General features: G+C 40.8%; 1 protein-coding gene across 13 annotated transcripts in view; it reads left to right on the top strand.

Annotated features, from left to right (window-relative positions):
• Nucleotides 1-15,590, top strand: part of LOC135469212 (trichohyalin-like) — an 82,309-nt gene that overhangs the window by 15,423 nt on the left and 51,296 nt on the right. Inside the window, exon 1 of one of the 13 annotated variants that reach the window (XM_064747768.1) lies at nt 7,072-7,264. The exons of 11 other annotated variants lie outside the window; for them this stretch is intronic. The gene's annotated coding sequence lies outside the window, so the exon portion shown is untranslated. Of the gene's footprint in view, nt 1-7,071; nt 7,265-13,933; nt 14,080-15,590 lie in introns of those variants that run through there. One more of the 13 variants, XM_064747769.1, reaches the window with a different exon arrangement.

The raw sequence follows: 15,590 nt of genomic DNA on the forward strand, positions 1-15,590 counted from the left end.
ATCTTCAGGGTTGTTACTACTGTTATGGGTTATTACCCACTGATAAGGGTTGTTACTGATCTTCAGGGTTGTTACTACTGTTAAGGGTTGTTACCACTGTTAAGGGTTGTTACTGATGTTCATGGTTTTTACCTCTGTTAAGGGTTCTTACTGATGTTCATGGTTTTTACCACTGTTAAGGGTTCTTGCTGATGTTCATGGTTTTTACCACTGTTAAGGGTTGTTACTACTGTTACGGGTTGCTATTAAGGGTTGTTACAAAAGTTCAGGGTTGTTATCACCGTTATGGGTCGGATGGTTGAGTGACGTGATCTGGAGCTGTTATAAAAGCTTTACTTTTGCAAGTTAACATGTATTTTCCATCACACTGATTCAATGTTTAGGCCACCAAGTCTCGGTGTTGACAAGAAAACATTTGTTTAGAATAGATTTTATGGGTTATTTTAATGCTTTAGATCTTTTTTATAGTTTAAGTTCCTCTGCAGCTTCTAAATGACTCACACTTCTGACAACTACAGTAGTGATTAATTTCACTTTAAACTGTCATGTTTGTTACCATGGTGATGCAATTCCAATGTTTGCTGAGTTGTTGCCTAGCAATTAAAACCCCTTCAGATTAAAAGCTTGTGGAAATCTCTTGCATTTCTCTTGTCACATTTAAGGTAAAACTTACTTTGAAAACAAGGTGAATTGTTGCCTTAAACAATGCTATCATTAGCTATTAACATTCCTACAGATCTGGGTCTTTGTTAATTAGTGTGCTGGCCTAAGTTAGTTTTGGTGTTTCCTAGATTCCTAGCTCACCGATGCCAAGCTATTTCTGTGTCTGGGTTACATATGTACTTACCTACACCTGCACATGCGCATGTTTTCTCTATTGTGCAGTAAGATGCCATGGAGCTGGTATGCCTGTCTCTGTAATGTTTGACAAAGTTCAGTTAACCATCAACTGGGTTATTACCCAGTGGTAAGATGCCATGGAGCTGGTATGCCTGTCTCTGTAATGTTTGACAAAGTTTAGTTAACCATCAACTGGGTTATTACCCAGTGGTAAGATGCCATGGAGCTGGTATACCTGTCTCTGTAATGTTTGACAAAGTTCAGTTAACCATCAACTGGGTTATTACCCAGTGGTAAGATGCCATGTAGCTGGTATGCCTGTCTCTGTAATGTGTGACAAAGTTCAGTTAACCAACAACTGGGTTATTACCCAGTGGTAAGATGGGATGGAGCTGGTATGCCTGTCTCTGTAATGTTTGACAAAGTTCAGTTAGCCAGCAGCTGGGGCATTACACCATGGTATAATGGGATAGGGTTGGTGTGTCTGTCTCTGTAATGTTTGACAAAGTTCAGTTAGCCAGCAGCTGGGGCATTACACCGTGGTATAATGGGATAGGGTTGGTGTGTCTGTCTCTGTAATGTTTGACAAAGTTCAGTTAGCCAGCAGCTGGGGCATTACACCGTGGTATAATGGGATAGAGTTGGTGTGTCTGTCTCTGTAGTGTTTGACAAAGTTCAGTTAGCCAGCAGCTGGGGCATTACACCGTGGTATAATGGGATAGAGTTGGTGTGTCTGTCTCTGTAATGTTTGACAAAGTTCAGTTAGCCAGCAGCTGGGGCATTACACCGTGGTATAATGGGATAGAGTTGGTGTGTCTGTCTCTGTAGTGTTTGACAAAGTTCAGTTAGCCAGCAGCTGGGGCATTACACCGTGGTATAATGGGATAGAGTTGGTGTGTCTGTCTCTGTAATGTTTCATGAAGTTCAGGACCCAGTCGTTCAAAAGTGTAATAGCTATTGATATAGTTATCTTTTTAATAAAATCCAGCAACCAATATGTTTTTGAGAGAGAGCAAAATGGAACAGCATCAGATTTAGTTCATATTTCATATCCCCCCCCCACAATTGGGGGGGGGGGGGCAGGTGCAGAACTGAGTTTGGCTTGAAGTTAAATCTGGTACCACATGTAAATGATAGGACAGTCGGGAACAACTGGCCCCCAATAAGCTAGCTGCTGGGGCATACCAGCCCCATGGCATTTTTCCGGTAAGAGGTACACTTTAAGATGCCTATCCTGTTTGACATTGCTCTGGAATAGAACCTTCCCTGTATCCTATACTTGTTCGTGTACCGTGCACAGTGCCATTAGTAAGAACATATTAAATGTGAGAAAGTGGACCAGAGGCCTTTCCGTTGCTAGGGCAGGTTGCCAAAGAATTGCCCTGTTCTTTCCGCGATTCTCTCAGCCTCCCAGAGAAAGCCAGTAAATGGCCTATGTACAGAGTCATCAGCAGTCTACCATATATTCAGTGTGATAGGGGGATCACATTCTAATGGGTAATTTGGGTTGGGTGTTGGTCGGAGAACCTACAATTCTAAAGATGAAGATACATGGTCATTGTCATAAACCATTGATAACAAAGTTTACAGTAATATTGGGAAAAATATCTCTGTGAAAGGTTGTAGATAGTCTTGTTTGTGACACAGTATGTTGTAGACATTTTTATCTAAAGTTACGAGTCTGAAAATGAATGTTACCCTAATTCCTTTGCCTTTTTCTACATGAAACAGCAACTTTGATTGCAGTTTCTGCGTATTTTTAATTTGATTTTGGAGACAAAACTACATTGGTTGAGTTGGTCAGTTTGAGGGCTTCGCAAAATGTATAATTTTATCAGTTTACACAAAATAATGTCTTGAGAATATGCTTGAGTAAACACCTTGCGAAAAGGCTGAACAATAACAGTTTTTTTTTTAAATTTTTGTTTGTCTGAATAGAAGGAAGCTACATTTATCACTTTGATGTTTTGGGGTTGTAAACTTCTTAACAGATTTCTAGCTTTAATTTTAATGGTTACACTGCAAATGATACAAGCTTATTTAACTCCTGTATGATTTGATAGCCTCTGGAACTTCAGAATTCCAGAAGCCATACATCATAGGTCAACTATAGCTGATATCAGGTAGATCTAAGCTGGATATCAGTCTGTGTATGTATGTCATGATGTGTAGAGCCTAGAGCCAGTAGCTACATCCATACATTCTTATCAGCTTTTACAACCACATTCCATTTTAGTGTGGATTTGTTTTTTTACCATTTACATGGACTACTACATGTTAGGAAGAAAAAATGTATTAATTAGCTGTGGAGATAGGCCAGAGTTACCAGTGGTAGTAGGTCATTTGCCCTTGTCAGAGTTCTCATTCCAGAATGGCAGTGGAGAAAATGCAGAGATCAGTGGATTGGTTGTGTTTGGGGTGGGGGGTGTACGTGGTGATAAATAGGTTTATTGTGTAGCTTTGTGTCCCACTTATTTAGGTGTTTATGAGAGGTAAGATATGTACAATGTACATGTAAGATTATATGCATGCTGGTTAAATATTGTTGAAGATACACACTATAGGCAGGTTGATATTTAAGTATATGGCCTACTATAGTCCATCAGGTTTCCCTCGAGCTCTGCCAGGTTTTCTCCCACCATATGATAATGCTGGCCGCCGTCATATAAGTGAAACATTCTTGAGTATGGCTAAACCACCAATGAAATAAAATAAATAAATTGTCTATATTGTCAATGGTTTTGTCGTATTGCTTGGTGGTGTGTCGTGATGTTTAGGTTGTGGTACACGTTATTATGCCAGCAGAGAGCTTTGAATACTCATTTATATATTGTATCATGATACCAAAACAAGTAGAGATCAATAGTGGTGTCACTGAATTCCTGGACAAACCTTACATATAAAATCTTGGTAAATTACAGGTTTACATTGTTTTGTCGTATTGCTTGGTGGTGTGTCGTGATGTTTAGGTTGTGGGACACGTTATTATGCCAGCAGAGAGCTTTGAATGCTCATTTATAAACTGTATCATGATACCAAAACAAGTAGAGATCAATAGGGGTGTCACTGAATTCCTGGCATGTATCCCAGGACAAACCTTACATATGAAATCTTGGTAAATTACAGGTTTACATTGTTTTGTCGTATTGCTTGGTGGTGTGTCGTGATGTTTAGGTTGTGGGACACGTTATTATGCCAGCAGAGAGCTTTGAATGCTCATTTATAAACTGTATCATGATACCAAAACAAGTAGAGATCAATAGGGGTGTCACTGAATTCCTGGCATGTATCCCAGGACAAACCTTAAATATGAAATCTTGGTAAATTACAGGTTTACATTGTTTTCATAAATTTACAAACTACTGAGGGTTTCTTTCATTTTTCCAAATTCAAGCCGTTTGGCTAGGAGAACATGAAATCCCATCGTTTGTATTTCTTGTTTTCTTTCATGTCATTCAGTGTGCATGTGTTAACTAACCTTTTTTCTGTGATTTCAACATGGACGTATCCTGTACAGATACAGGTAAATGCTGCTCAGATTGATGCTGACCTTGTGTCATTTTCCATGAATCACTCCAGTCTAAGTGCCTATGCACCCTGTATTTTTATCAAAAGGAAGTAAAGACAATTACAATGTGTATGTAGTGAAACCTGGAACAGGAAGTGTGGAGGAGGAAGCTCATTTCATTACTGCTGACAATATGTAATTGTGTTGACTGAATTGTCCATGTCCTGGCCAGATTGTTTCTCATCTTCAATGCTTTTATGCTGTGTTGAACTTCCTTGAATATTTGGCTGAGCTAAATTTTGAGGAGCCTGATATAAAGTCCGAAAAGTCAATCATAGTGATATGCGCAACAGGTTAAGGAATTCTGGAACGTGAATGTATATAGGGTGCTTTGATTAGGTAGATGTGTGTTGGGTTAGGACTGGCACAAGAGAAGCTTTTTCAGCTTCATGTACTGTACCCCTATACAAGGATAGCAGTGCATATCGGCTGTAAACATTTGAAAACCAGTCAAATAAAATAAACTGACTCCGTTTTAGCGGTTAGGAGCCTTCCAGTACATGTAGGTAAGCATGAAGATGACCATGACCACTACTTATGTGTATAAGGGTGATCTAAGAATGCTCATGGGCATAGAAGTCAGCAATGTGCTTAAATTTTGGCATTGTCAACATGGTGTTGGGAGATCATGGATACCACAATAATTGATTTACAGACGGTATTATTTAAACCTCTGATTTCTGCCTGATGGCATATTACCTGTTTACCATGTTCTGGCACTAATTGGTAAGTAACTTCATGACAGGTCGAGTGTCAAGTGGTGAAGTGTTGTACAGGAACTCTTCAGTCAGTACCCTGACTATGTCCATCAGCAGTGCTTGGTTACTGGAATCTGACTACATACATGTTCATGTATATGGTTTGAGTACTTATTATTACTCTTTATTGTTTGTGTTGCCATGTTCCAGTTTGTGAGCTCAGTACAGGGGAGGTTTAGTACAGGTAAATTTAGTAGTGGTACATGTAAATTGTTCTAAACTTTACGATGTCATTAGTACACCTCTGTAAGTAACATTGTGAAAGGGAGCCGACATAGTTCAGATGACCACATCCTGCGGTGGACATTGCAGATATCCAGTGTGACCAACATGACCCATTTATCCTTAGATTGTCACAAGGTGGCTGTGCTTCCATCAGTTCAGGTGTTCAGTGATAATAACGACATGACAAGAGAGATTAAATGTAAAGATATAAAACTAGCCTTAAATATATGTCAGATGAAAGACACACTATGATTTATTTTCTGTTCATGATTTTTTCATCCATGTAGTAATGCATGTGAAAACATTGGAGACTGTGGTGGCTTGTTCTGACCATATGATGCCCAATGACATCACAGGTTTGCCACTTTAATACATTGTACATGTAACTCATTCTGACAGCTTGATGTCTGCATTTGAAATGCTTAATGCATTTATTGAGGGGACCTTGCAACAAACTATTGTATTTGACTAAAATTTCGTCCTTGACTGACTTGTTCATTTTGTTTGATTTTTAAAGTTGTATTGATCTGAGAATGGTATTTTGTGGTTTTGGTGTCATAGGAAGGATAAAAGGATTGGCTCGCCCATGTGAGATTTGTGATGTTAACCTTCTTGAAAACTGCAATATGGTGGCACTGAGTATTTGTTGATAAAGACTACTTAATGCTTGTTAAGACACAACATATTATGTGACATGTTCAAGGACATCTTTGAGGGTGTGTCAGTGTCATGAAGCCACACACTCCAGGTATGCCGTAACTGGATGCTGCTTCCAGCTCATTTTCTAACTAGTTAAGTGGACTTTTGCCGCCAGCACTGTGCTAATAGAAGAAGTCAAAAGAGCCTACTACAGATGAACTTCCTGTAACTGCTATACATTTCACCTTATCCTTAGCAGCTGGTGGCAGGTAGGACAAAACAGGAGCTTGTGTGATCATACCTCACCCTGCTGGCCACAGCTCCCCTCAATCCCCCCCCCCCACACACACACACACCATTACTTACTGTCATACATACACATACTTCTCATACAGTGAAGAGTTGCGTAATGTATTTCATTAGAATCAAAGACCTAGTGTAACTGGCCATGAGCTGTAGAGGGACATGTGGGTCAGTGGTAGCAGGAGAGCATCAGGCTATTGTAGTGATCACACTTCTCTCACACAAGATATCTTACACATTGGAGGCGTCGGCAAACTGGTGTTTTACCTATAGCTATTGTATATCAAACTGTCTGCACATATCCGCAGTGTCTAAACTGAGTTTTTACTAATTACAGCGATATAACACATAATCTGAGCAGTTTTTCAGAGAAATCTGATATTGTGGATGTGAATGATTCACGTAGCCTGTACATCTACCACAAAGTGGAGGGTAGAGTACCCATGTGGATGAGGGGATCATGTAATAGCAGCTTCCTGTAGTCCTGTAATAGTATTACATCCTCAGCTCGCATGTCCACACTGGGAAGGTCCTGTTATGAAATGTGATGCAGTCAAACATCCAGTTTGAACCTCCCCCCCCCCCCCCCCCAGTAGTAGCCCCTGGACAGCCCTTACACCCTCCTTCCTCCTTATTTAGTAAAGCTGTGGGCACTGGGGCCAGACTGGGGTGTAGTAGTACATGTACATGTAGCTGTTGCCATGTGGTCCTGCCTCAGTAAGAGGTAGTCCTGTAGCCCAGGAAGCATCCCTGGTTCATGTGGCTTTGATGTAGGGGCTGTAGTAATTCCAGTTGTGTGATAAGCTGTGAAGGAATCATCTGCTTATCTGGGCTGCCTCTAGTCCCAGCTCTCACACACACAGAGATCAGTTCACAGCGGTAGGACAGGCATTGACTGTACCCCATCTAGGTACTCTAGGTATCCTCCAGTGTAAGTGCTATCTGCTTCCCTTATCCCACTGTCAGGGTACTGTGCATGTATAGGTGTTCCCATACTACAATGTATCAGTGTAGGCTAACTTTCTAAGCTTTGAGAACTCACATGTGATTATATATTATAGAAGTTTAGGTTGTGGGCATTCTTTGTGCTCTGTAAATCATTGTTAAGTGAGTTTGTTAAGTTATAATTGGTGTACTTGCAACTGGTGTACAAAGTTGCTCAGAAATGTTGGAAGAGGATCATATCATGTTCTATTACATCTTGTTTTTCATGTAAGATTGTTGTCACATTACATGTAAGATTGTTGTCACATTACATGTAAGATTGTTGTCATATTACATGTAAGATTGTTGTACTGATGTACATTATGTACATGTAGTTTGGCTTCATTGTCCATTGCATTATTACATGAAGCTATTCTACATATGTTATTCCTAGCCACATTATGTCTAACTTGTACATTCCTCATTAGCCTGTTGTGTAAGGAACTCTATTGTAGATGCTTGAAACATTGACATGCGCATTGGTGTGATGGAAGAAGCCACATTGACTGGGGCTAATAGAAGTGTGTGTTGGTGTGATTGAAGAAGCCACATTGACTGGGGCTAATAGAAGTGTGTGTTGGTGTGATTGAAGAAGCCACATTTATTGGGGCTAAAAGAAATGTGTGTTGGTGTGATTGAAGAAGCCATATTTACTGGGGCTAATAGAAATGTGTGTTGGTGTGATTGAAGAAGCCATATTTACTGGGGCTAATAGAAATGTGTGTTGGTGTGATTGAAGAAGCCATATTTACTGGGGCTAATAGAAATGTGTGTTGGTGTGATTGAAGAAGCCACATTTACTGGGGCTAATAGAAATGTGCATTGGTGTGGTTGAAGAAGCCACATTTACTGGGGCTAATAGAAATGTGTGTTGGTGTGATTGAAGAAGCCATATTTACTGGGGCTAATAGAAATGTGTGTTGGTGTGATTGAAGAAGCCACATTTACTGGGGCTAATAGAAATGTGCATTGGTGTGGTTGAAGAAGCCACATTTACTGGGGCTAATAGAAATGTGTGTTGGTGTGATTGAAGAAGCCACATTTACTGGGGCTAATAGAAATGTGCGTTGGTGTGGTTGAAGAAGCCACATTTACTGGGGCTAATAGAAATGCGTGTTGGTGTGATTGAAGAAGCCACATTTACTGGGGCTAATAGAAATGTGCGTTGGTGTGATTGAAGAAGCCACATTTACTGGGGCTAATAGAAATGTGTGTTGGTGTGATTGAAGAAGCCACATTTACTGGGGCTAATAGAAATGTGTGTTGGTGTGATTGAAGAAGCCACATTTACTGGGGCTAATAGAAATGTGTGTTGGTGTGATTGAAGAAGCCACATTTACTGGGGCTAATAGAAATGTGTGTTGGTGTGATTGAAGAAGCCACATTTACTGGGGCTAATAGAAATGTGTGTTGGTGTGATTGAAGAAGCCACATTTACTGGGGCTAATAGAAATGTGCGTTGGTGTGATTGAAGAAGCCACATTTACTGGGGCTAATAGAAATGTGTGTTGGTGTGATTGAAGAAGCCACATTTATTGGGGCTAATAGAAGTGTGTGTTGGTGTGATTGAAGAAGCCACATTTACTGGGGCGAATAGAAATGTGTGTTGGTGTGATTGAAGAAGCCACATTTACTGGGGATCTGATCAGATCCAGCTGTCAGAATAGTACCATTGGATACTGGATGGATATCTTTACAGTTTTTGCACACCATTGTGGTACCCTGGTGATGAATAGCAAAGCCTTTTTCACTGACTAAAGACTACACTTATCTGATGTCAAAGGATAAGTTGTAACAGACAGCCGTAGATGTGCAACTGCAGAGTAGGATTGCTAATAGAGAAACCTGATGTACAGTAAAATGACCTGCCTGATTATTACATCCCTGCAGCCAGGGCAAAGGTCTAATTTCACTACACCAGCTGTAAGGGCTCAACAGGAATGAAGAGCATGCTGTCAGGAAACTCTATCCCATGCTTTACTAAGTCCAGCTGCAGCCAGGATGGTGTTATACATGTACTACATGTAACGTAGTCACACTGTTATACTGTGCCATGCTATAGTGTGATCATGAAGTCACACTATTATACTGGGCCATGCTCTAGTGTGATCATGAAGTCACACTGTTATACTGTGCCATGCTATAGTGTGATCATGAAGTCACACTATTATACTGGGCCATGCTCTAGTGTGATCATGAAGTCACACTGTTATACTGGGCCATGCTCTAGTGTGATCATGAAGTCACACTGTTATACTGGGCCATGCTCTAGTGTGATCATGAAGTCACACTGTTATACTGTGCCATGCTCTAGTGTGATCATGAAGTCACACTGTTATACTGGGCCATGCTCTAGTGTGATCATGAAGTCACACCTCTATACCTGGCCATGCTCTAATGTGATCATGAAGTCACACCTCTATACTGGGCCATGCTCTAATGTGATCATGAAGTCACACCTCTATACTGGGCCATGCTCTAGTGTGATCATGAAGTGACACCTCTATACTGGGCCATGCTCTAGTGTGATCATGAAGTCACACTGTTATACTGGGCCATGCTCTAGTGTGATCATGAAGTCACACCTCTATACTAGCCATGCTCTAATGTGATCATGAAGTCACACTTTTATACTGGGCCATGCTCTAGTGTGATCATGAAGTCACACCTCTATACCTGGCCATGCTCTAATGTGATCATGAAGTCACACCTCTATACTGGGCCATGCTCTAATGTGATCATGAAGTCACACTGTTATACTGGGCCATGCTCTAGTGTGATCATGAAGTCACACCTCTATACTGGGCCATGTTCTAATGTGATCATGAAGTCACACCTCTATACTGGGCAATGCTCTAATGTGATCATGAAGTCACACCTCTATACTGGGCCATGCTCTAATGTGATCATGAAGTCACACTGTTATACTGGGCCATGCTCTAGTGTGATCATGAAGTCACACCTCTATACCTGGCCATGCTCTAATGTGATCATGAAGTCACACCTCTATACTGGGCCATGCTCTAATGTGATCATGAAGTCACACCTCTATACTGGGCCATGCTCTAGTGTGATCATGAAGTCACACCTCTATACTGGGCCATGCTCTAGTGTGATCATGAAGTCACACTGTTATACTGGGCCATGCTCTAATGTGATCATGAAGTCACACCTCTATACTAGCCATGCTCTAATGTGATCATGAAGTCACACTGTTATACTGGGCCATGCTCTAGTGTGATCATGAAGTCACACCTCTATACCTGGCCATGCTCTAATGTGATCATGAAGTCACACGTCTATACTGGGCCATGCTCTAGTGTGATCATGAAGTCACACTGTTATACTGGGCCATGCTCTAGTGTGATCATGAAGTGACACCTCTATACTGGGCCATGCTCTAATGTAATCATGAAGTCACACTTCTATACTGGGTCATGCTCTAATGTGATCATGAAGTCACACGTCTATACTGGGCCATGCTCTAATGTGATCATGAAGTCACACTTTTATACTGGGCCATGCTCTAATGTGATCATGAAATCACACTTTTATACTGGTCCATGCTCTAATGTGATCATGAAATCACACTTTTATACTGGTCCATGCCCTAATATGATCATGGAGTCACACTTCTATACTGGGCCATGCTCAAATGTGATCATGAATTCACACTTTTATACTGGGCCATGCTCTAATGTGATCATGAATTCACACTTTTATACTGGGCCATGCTCTAATGTGATCATGGAGTCACACCTCTATACTGGGCCATGCTCTAATGTGATCATGGAGTCACACTTCTATACTGGGCCATGCTCTAATGTGATCATGAAGTCACACTTCTATACTGGGCCATGCTCTAATGTGATCATGAAGTCACACTTCTATACTGGGCCATGCTCTAATGTGATCATGAAGTCACACCTCTATACTGGACCATGCTCTAATGTGATCATGAAGTCACTCTTTTATACTGGACCATGCTCTAATGTGATCATGAAATCACACCTCTATATTGGGCCATGCTCTGATGTGATCATGAAATCACACTTTTGTACTGGGCCATGCTCTAATGTGATCATGAAGTCACACTTCTATACTGGGCCATGCTCTAATGTGATTATGAAGTCACACCTCTATACTGGGCCATGCTCTAACATGATCATGAAATCACACTTTTATACTGGGCCATGCTCTGATGTGATCATGAGATCACACTTCTATATTGGGCCATGCTCTAATGTGATTATGAAGTCACACCTCTATACTGGGCCATGCTCTAATGTGATCATGAAATCACACTTTTATACTGGGATGCTCTAATGTGAGCATGCATACATTTAGATCACATTCTAGCAAGTACATGTACATGTATATCTATGACATAATATTTCTTGACACTGTGTGTAACACAGCCCAGATCATGCCTTATTCTCCAACAAGGTATTAAAAGAATAAAAAACTATTAAAATTAATAAACAAAGCATTAAAATGAACAGAGTAGCAAAATCAATAAATTATAAAACCCAATAAAGAAAAAAGGAAAAAACAAAACGAATATGCATAATTCTATGATTCCAAACTGGCTTCTGAATGTTACAAGGTGGTTGAAGTAGCTTCTGAATGTTACAGGATGTTTGAAGTAGTGTGTGAATGCTACAGGGTGTTTGAAGTAGCATGTGAATGTACAGTTTGAAGTAGCTTCTGAATGTTACAGGATGTTTGAAGTAGTGTGTGAATGCTACAGGGTGTTTGAAGTAGCATGTGAATGTTACAGGGTGTTTGATGTAGCTTCTGAATGTTACAGGGCACTTGAAATAGTACCTGAATGTTACAGGGTAATTAAAGTAGCTTCTGAATGTTACAGGGTGTTTGAAATGGTGTCTGAATGTTACAGGGTGTTTCATGTAGGATTCATTGTAATGAAGGGTGTCCAGGCTTCCCTCCTTGTTAGGCAAGGTGTCCAGACCATCATCATGTAATGAAGGGTGTCCAGACTGTCTTCTTTGTTAGGCAGGGTGTCCAGACCCTCATCATGTAATGCATGCTGTCCATGCTGTCTTCTTTGATAGGCAAGGTGTCCAGAGTATCTTTGTTAGGCAGTTTGTACAGACTGGCTTCCTTACATGTAGGCAGAGCTAGTTTGACTTAGGCCTAAATGAGGCAGAAAACTTAAGGTGAGAGATCTGAGTAAATGGACATGTGTTACCTGGGGATGGAGGCTGGATGGCCTGGAATGTCTGGGAACAGCACATGAACTCAGATATGTGACCATGTTGTAGGTCAGAAATATGTTATCAGGGTTATTTCCTGCCTATAGAACAACAGTGGTGCAGCAACGATCAACTGAGATCTAACCGTTCCTGTGTCTGGCAGAGCCATGTTTTGATGACTTTTTCATACCTTCATTTATTTGTACCAGTGTTATTGGTTTGAGAAAAAGTGGTAATTTTTTTCTCTAACTTAGCAGCTGTGGTGTAGAACCTGAGCTGATTGCAGGCATTTCTTATCTCAGTGATGCTGAGGGGGAAAGTTGCAATCAACACCACTAGCTAATGTGCTAGGTGCTGATTGTTTTGACACAGCAGACAGAGATCAGTATTTGCTGTATGTGCATGTATTATGCTGCTCACCAGTAGACCTGAACAATGACAGAAGTATAGACTGCTTAAGACTCATACTAGTATTTGGGTTCAATAAAAATAATGAAATCAAGCTATCACCAGGTAACAGGTTTCACAAACTTTTGTTTGTTTGACATTTACATGGTGATGCTGTGACATTAATGACAGAAGTCTCATACATGTTCTGAATGCTCATGTCCATGTCAGAAGATTGCTAATCAGTGGAAGTGTTTTGCTGGTTGAGGAAGTACATTAGATGCAGTAATGACATAACATGTATCATATAACCTAGAAGTAATGTGCCCGTGTGGATATAATGGGCCCTCGTTCTTCCTGTCTGGCAAAGCTAAATGTTTAGTCTGTTTAGTAAAACTTAGTAGTCTGTACAATATCCATATTTTTCATTTATGAGATGAAGGCAGTGACTCTATAATACCTATGTGTGGATATATTTACATGTAAATAGCAACTTCTGTTTATCTGAGCCCATAGTAGTATTGATCATCAATTTTGAGTCAGGATAGACATGTAAAAACTATTGATTGTCTTTTACCCAGACGATTCAACATATTTTATAAACAAATTTAGACAATGTCCTTTACAAGAAAGTCCATCCTTACATAACATTACTGCCCCTGAAAAAGAGGGCCAAAGCCCAAAACTTCTTTGTGAAATGAAATGTTTAAAATTTTTGGCCAAATTTTGTTGAATTTGTAACAACATTTTGTAGAGTCTGCAATCAAAGGTTTATCACTATATTTGAGACTTTAATTTGAATTACATGCTCAGGCTAAATCTCAAAATTTCATTGTGAAGCTGGCCCCTGGCATCTGACAGGAGAGTGGCTAACTCAAGGGACACTACTCTACATTGTTACTCAGGGCTTATAGGCACACAAGATGAGCAGCACATCAGAGAAAAGTAGAAAAGCTACCAAACATGTGGTAAAACCAAGCAGCTGTAGCAGGTACAGTTGTGTTCTGGATTGTGTCAGGAACACTGCTGGAAATATCAGTTCTCAATGATTTACTTCCGAGGTGAGGCATATCTGAGAAGTGACATTGACAGGGTGTAAAACAGTTGTAGCATAGATGATTGTCAGACATGTACATGGACTTCATCTATGCTAATGAAGGTAAGACAGATGTTTGGTATCTACTTAGATAGTGATTATTTTCGTAATGTAGTTTGTAGATCAGATTTGGTAGAGTGGGTGGAGAATTCAGGGAGAATGAGTCGCTCTGAGATGTAAATGAGACAGGCCGAACATCGTCTGATAAGTGAGGATTTTGTTGTTGTTGGGTTCACCTTGTTGTGGCTTGTCCAATTCATTCAGCAAGCTGTTCATAAAATCTAAGAAGGTCATGCAGTTCCCCTGCTCTGTTTATTTATAGCAGTAATCAGACAGGTAGGATGTTTAAAAATATGCACAAGCCAAATTTTGCATGTCTGTACTTCGTTTCTCTGTGAGAGTTCTGTTATTTTTAGACTGATAGATTAGATCTGTGGGTCTCTTAATTATCAACAAAATGGACTCTTCCATAGGTTGCCTTGACAACCAGAATTTTAGGAGGCAGTGCTGTTACCATGTGCCTATCAAGGCGATGACTGTGTGGAAAGGGGCTCTGTCTGGATAGGAGGGCTATTTACACTCCAGTTCCTTGTTGGCTGTGTGTCAAATATTCCCAGGGTTCGCCTCTGTAGCCTGATGTTATGATGTGCGTGCATGTGCGAACACTTGTGTTCAGGCACTGTCTGTCGGATACACACTGTACATTTGCACATGAACCCAGGGTATTCCCCCTACCTGTGGAACATGTATCTGTCATACATACTGCTTACATGTGCACATGAACCTAGGGTGTTCACGGTACCTGTGCACAGGTATCTGTCATACATACTGCTTACATGTGCACATGAACCTAGGGTGTTCATGGTACCTGTGCACAGGTATCTGTCAGATACACACCGCGTACATTTGCCCATGAACCCAAGGTGTTCCCTCTACCTGTGCACAGTTATCTGTCAGATACACACTGCTTACATTTGTGCATGAACGTAGGCTGTTCCCGGTACCTTTGCACAGGTGTCTGTCGGATACACACTGTACATTTGCACATGAACCCAGGGTATTCCCTCTACCTGTGGAACATGTATCTGTCATACATACTGCTTACATGTGCACATGAACCTAGGGTGTTCACGGTACCTGTGCACAGGTATCTGTCAGATACACACCGCGTACATTTGCACATGAACCCAAGGTGTTCCCTCTACCTGTGCACAGTTATCTGTCAGATACACACTGCTTACATTTGCACATGAACCCAAGGTGTTCCCTCTACCTGTGCACAGTTATCTGTCAGATACACACTGCTTACATTTGTGCATGAACCTAGGCTGTTCCTGGTACCTGTGCACAGGTATCTGTCATATACACACTGCTTACATTTGCACATGAACCCAGGGTGTTTCCTCTACCTGTGCACAGTTATCGGTCATACATACTGCTTACATTTGCACACGAACCAAGGGCGTTAACGGTACCAGTTCACAGAAATCTGTCAGATACACACTGCTTACATTTGCACATGAACATAAGGTGTTTCCTCTACCTGTGCACAGTTATCTGTCATACATACTGCT

Source organism: Liolophura sinensis, chromosome 6 (genome assembly GCF_032854445.1).
Source record: "Liolophura sinensis isolate JHLJ2023 chromosome 6, CUHK_Ljap_v2, whole genome shotgun sequence".
Classification (NCBI taxonomy): domain Eukaryota; kingdom Metazoa; phylum Mollusca; class Polyplacophora; order Chitonida; family Chitonidae; genus Liolophura; species Liolophura sinensis.